The sequence below is a fragment of the Sipha flava genome, unplaced genomic scaffold (assembly GCF_003268045.1).
Source record: "Sipha flava isolate LNK unplaced genomic scaffold, YSA_version1 178_pilon_pilon, whole genome shotgun sequence".
Classification (NCBI taxonomy): Eukaryota; Metazoa; Arthropoda; class Insecta; order Hemiptera; family Aphididae; genus Sipha; species Sipha flava.
In genome coordinates this window covers 946544-952543 of record NW_020272126.1, presented here as the reverse complement: position 1 = coordinate 952543, position 6000 = coordinate 946544, and the positions used below count along the sequence as shown (strand labels likewise).

Genomic DNA, 6000 nt, shown 5'->3' with positions numbered 1-6000 from the left:
TGTGTGTGTGTGTGTGTGTGTGTGTGTGTGTGTGTGTGTGTGTGTGTAAGCCAATGCTCATTTTCTGGTATGAAAATATCTCTATCTCTGCCTGTGTCCCTTTCTCTCCCCCCCCCTCTCTCTCTCTCTCTCTCCACGTTTTTGAGTTTAATTCTAAATTATATATAAATAAGCGACATTATTAACGACTGACACAAATTTTAGGCAAAAAAATATCTGCTGCCCGCCACATTAATGAGAATAAATGCATTATTACACTGCACACACCTAAATATTATACACATCACGAGTTTCTATCGAGCATGGCAGCAAGCGCTGGGAAAAAAATAATTTTGGACAAATGATTATACTCTGTTATTGTGCTTCCCCTTCGCTGTAGCCATCATATAAGTAAAAACTTTAGAACAATAGTGACATGTTTAATTGTATATGCAAATAATCATAACCTATTTTTTATTTTAATTATAAATTGAGTTATATAATCTGTAAATAAATATTTCTACAATGAGCATCATTGATATGAGAGTGGTGATCGAATTGTAATCTTGATTGAAGAATCCATTCAAAGATAGAACTTCATAAAAGTGGATAGTTTTTAATAATTTAAAATTTCCAGCACCATTTGTAATTCAATCGTCTTCTAGGATCACCTGGGATTTTGAGAACATATAAGTAAAGGATTGTGATGGTTGGATAGATTTGAGTGGAAGCGTTTATAGAGAGTTTTTGCTACTTATTTTACTGTTGAAGTGGTGAAATCATTATGAAGTATGTTATTTGAGACAAGGAAAGAAGAATTTGTAATTTGACAGAAGCATTTAAATAGAAACGTTTGGATTTTATTAATACTCGAAGACTTGGCTAAACCCTAGAATTGTATACCATATGACCATATAGGTTTCAACATAAGTATATAATGGATAATTGTATTGTTTAGACTGGTTTGTTTGGAAAATAGGAGGAGTTGCAGCTGCCGGAGTTAGTTTTTAAGAGTAATTCGTTTGGGATGGACATAGTGAGCTCAAGTAAGTTGTTGGTCCAGATGGAGACCTAGATAGCAAACTTTTGGTCACCCCGAGGGCCTCCAGCGTTGATGAGATTTATTTCAGATACAGTTGACCCTAAACGTACAGTAAAATGTCTATGCTCAAGATATAATTTAAATAACAGTTAGTAGTAAGGCGGGAAAATGGTTTTTAATTTAAAAAGGAGGTCAGAGTTCCACATTTGATCATAAGCTTGAGCCATATCTAAAAATGCACATGAGCATATTCATTTTTTTTTTAGAAATTTCGAAATTGTAATCATATAAATGTTGACATTACATCATCTGGTCCCGTTTTAACACAGAATTTATAAACTTTATTGCGCATAAAGTTTCTTCGAGACGAGTAAGTTATCACTAATACTTTAAGTACTTAATAGTCTACAAGCTACTACTACCATCATCATTCACCACCACTACAAATAAGAGTTGCTACTATATACTGCTCTTACTGCATATAGCAGTATGTGGGTGTAATGAATTTGCTTGTCGAGATTTATATTATATTCGAACCTTCGGAGAGTTTACAAGTTACAAAAACAACGGACTGTTGTATAGTTCATAAATCGTTTTTTATTTATGTTTGGTTGGTAAATACAACGATGGTTTTTGCGGTAAAGACTTATATTAAGTAATGGAACCAAGGACTGGACAGACGTGGTTGAAGTGCAAACCCTATTTTGACAGTTACGTAAAAGGGTGCTTATAAAGGGTACCCGGTGATTATTTAAAACTTGCAACACATACACAAACTATTTATAAATACATATAGATTGAAATAGTCTATATGAGTTTTTGCAGTAACAAAACAATGTAAAATAAAGCGAGTGTACATTTGAACATTTCAAACGTTATTACGTTACAGCCAAGATAAAACATGATAAATACAAACATAATACACGTACTCTCTTCCGAATAAACGAGATGCAACAAGCAATATCTAGGGGTCAGTCCTTACTTTTTTATTCGAATTATTACACACGCGCGCAGGTAAATATGAATATTTATTTCAGAAACAACTATTGGGTGCAGTTAATTGACGTATAATGATGGATGAATATCTTTGTTCGAAATTTGCCGCCGTTTTAATTGCGACAGTGGCAACCGGTCCGCGAAAAAGCACATCGCGCGGCCCGTGGACGCCGGCTCTGGCCAAGTTACCACCGGCGACTTTTGAGCCGGGACTGTCGTTGCCGTACTCTCCATGTGAGCAGACCGTGCATTGGTCACGTCGGGTCGTATATTATTTTCGATAAAGTTTCATCCAAACCCACACAGCAATCATTGTTGTATTCCGTTGCACTCGTTGCATGATTTATTTCTATTCCGATAGCGTATTACTGTTATTATTATTAGTCGATTATATTAATTCGATAGATATTATATTATAGTTCGATACATTGCGTAACGTCGCCTTTGTTATCATCGCTGCCACAACCCCCTGTTCACGTGTGTGTCACCGACCTTGCCACAGCCGCAGCTGATAGCAGTCTCCGTCGTAGCCGATACCCTGCCCCACCGCGACGTATGTGCCGTCCGATAATTTGGCATTATTCAAATTAATTATTATTATTATTATTATTGTTACGAGTCGCGCTCGGGAAGAGACGTCTTTACCGCCCGACGTACGCACACTAGTTGTGTCAAAATATATATTTTATTATTTAAACGTGTTGTATATATTTATGTTCGGTCACCTATCCAATTCAAATTGTGAACATCACATCTTTAAAAGTGGTTGCCCGACCAAATTCTAGCAAATAACCGGCATCCCAAACAATCTTATTAAATTTAGTCGTTAATTGTTGGTGATTCGTTGAGATACACATCACGTTATGTGAGTAACTATAATTATATGTGTGTAACACGATGTATATGAATAATTTAGTGAAAACGTAACGTCAATACGTATGAAAAATGCTTGTCCGTGTACAATGAAAGAAACAAAAAACATTTCTAAAAAAAAATGCAACGATAGTATTATAATATGCACACCTTTCGGCAGAATTTATGCAACAGGGAATACAAAAAATGGATACATATGTATTATTCGTGATTAGAATATTCATTGATAAAATGTTATGTAGGATCATGTGTATACAATGAGTTGAATGAATTAAAACGGAATGAAATTACATTTGAAATGAGCATAAAGATATTTCATACTAGATTAATTTTAAATTACGAGTACTTCAATAAAAGCTAAATGTTCCTTGATTCGTCGAAAATATTTCATGGTAGCTTTAATTTCTATTCGCTGTAAAAATTTGAATACAGTATTCATACAATTGCACGAAAAAAATTATGTACCTATTAAGTCGCAAGAATGACCTACTGTAATTATTATTTTCATTTTCTTTAGTTAATTGAATTTAAAGAATTTTATTAAAGAATTCTCTTTTCAACATACGAGTAGATACATCATTTATTATCTCGGTTAAGAAAGATTCCGCAAAATCTGTGGAATCATATAGATTTTTATAGCTATTCATAAACATAATCGACTTCGCTTACTTCGTATATATATATATGTATGATTCTGCAAGATTTCAAATGCAGCATTAACGTAACATACGTTTTTAATTGCTTATTAACACACACAGGCATACATATATTATAGATATAGATATTTTGATTCATATAAGTACTAGTAATTTAAATTTGGTAGTAATAATATTAAAAAAAAAAAAAAAAAAAACTTTTATTCAAAATATATTAACATATGGTTAAGTTATCGGCATTTAGTATAATCGGCATAATAAAAAAAAATAAAATAAAAAAATAAATAAATGAATAAATAGATGGATATGTAACAAATAAAAAGTATAGAAAAGTTCTTCGTAACTAAAAATAACAATCTTCTGTCGAACATCCAAGTTGGCCAACCATTCATCTGCGGCACTTCCACCTAAGTCAATTCCAAGCACCCCTCTATTATGGTTCCTCAGTGTGCAGGATTCTACGATGTGTCTCACCATCTGAAGTTCTCCACAATTACAAAGCGGGGACTCAGTCATCCCCCACTTATGAAGCAGATTAAATGACGTACCATGCACAGTCCTAATTATGTTAGTTGTTGTCCAAATCGTGCTTGAAAGTTCGAACCCAGATAAATCCTTAGTAGAATCTTTGATAAGTACTGATTTGTTGACTAAGACTTCCGTCTACTGCATTAACCACTGTTTCTTTATGTTCAATTCAGTATCAAGAAATTCACAGACTAGGTTTCTTGATTTCAGTTATTTAGCTTGGTGATTGAAGATATCTGCGTTAGCTAGGAGGTTAGGGTTTGCTTTAATTTTAAATATTAGGGAACAGGTTGCTGCTTGTATTTTTAAATTAGTTGGAGCAATGTGCGCTAAGACTGATAACCAATGAGTTCGTGTACTTTTTACAGTACCTGAAATTATCCTCATTGTTTGATTCATCTGTGTGTCGATTTTCTTATATGTGATTCTTGACCATGCGGGAGCGCAATTTTCGGCTTTAATGTAGATTAGACTAGAGCTGATGTTCTCTGTGTTTCCTTTATATCCCCAACTTGTTCCTGCCAGTTTAGAAATTATATTATTCCGTGTTTTCAATTTATCTTTAAAGGTTCCTAAGTGCTGTTTGTAAGTCAAAGTCCTATCAAGTTTTACTCCCAAGTATACAAGAAAATCATCATAAGGAAACGCGGGTTCTGTTAACCAAAACATGTAATTTAGTACTAGCCACACGGTTATTAAGGTGAAAGGTGATAGCTGCCGATTTATTGGCATTTAAGATAAGGTGCCAGGTTTTGAAAGATTTTTTAAGTATCGCAATATTCTTTCTAAGGATCCTTTCTACATCAGCCAGAGTTATACCTAGTAAAACTAAGCCCACGTCATCCGCATTTTTTGTGTCTTTTAAGGTTTTTTTGAGAAATCTTTTTGGGGTTTTTGAATTTTTTGGTATCCAGACACTCTGTCTTTCGTTTATTTAATTATTTTATTTTATTACCTATGAAATTGAAATACATGAAATTTTGTTTATTTATTATTTTTTTTATATAAATCACAATACAAATAATAATAAAAAAGTCATTAAAAAATTTAAAAAAAAAAATTAATATTAATATTAAAATAAATAATAACAGTAATGTTACACACAATGAAAATCTCATAGAAATGTCCGTTAAACCAAGTTCTCGCCGTTGGCGTAGATTCGGGGAGGGGGGGTCGTCCACGTTCAAATGCGTGTAATATATTCGTAGTTTCATTTTTACGCTTTGAACTTAAAATATACAACTATACAAATATTATAATAATTAAATAATTATATTGATAGGTGTTTGAAAAGTTTTGTTAACTATGCTGTTTTTATATTCCAATAGCTATTAATTTACTGTAATGTAAAAATAAACTATAAATTGGTAAAAAAGTTGTATAAAATATAATTTATTTATAGCAGTTATTTATTTTTGTAACGAAAAAAAAAGATAACAATATTTTTGTTGACCCCCCCTCTCCCCAGAACAAGATTGAATGTACGAATTAATTACACTTGTAAATCAAAAACATGTTAATATACTACATTTTAATCATTAATTAATGTATAATTTTGAAACCATCAACATTTATTTAATCTTAATTAAATATTAAGAAATATCAATAAAATATTGATTAAATTTTGTAATTAAAATATTTCAACAACCATTCGTTTTTAAATTGTATACAACGTTGGTTTTTAAACATAATATAAATAATTAAAATTGGTTCAAAAAATGTTTTATAGTGGTTAATTAACATTTAATAACTTATATCAAATGAAATTTAAATGTTGACACAACTAAATATCTTTTCTTACTTTAAAATTGAAATGTTGATTTAAAGTTAAATAAATATTGCAGTGCTGTGTGGGCATATGACTACACAATTCCAAATTATGGACAATGTGAGTTTAGGTTTTAATAATCGTACAACGCTGCATTT

General features: G+C 31.9%; 1 protein-coding gene across 4 annotated transcripts in view; it reads right to left on the bottom strand.

The window, feature by feature from the left end:
* LOC112680604 (syntaxin-binding protein 5) overlaps positions 1-6000 on the bottom strand; it is a 169900-nt gene that overhangs the window by 50600 nt on the left and 113300 nt on the right. The gene's annotated exons all lie outside the window — the stretch shown is intronic.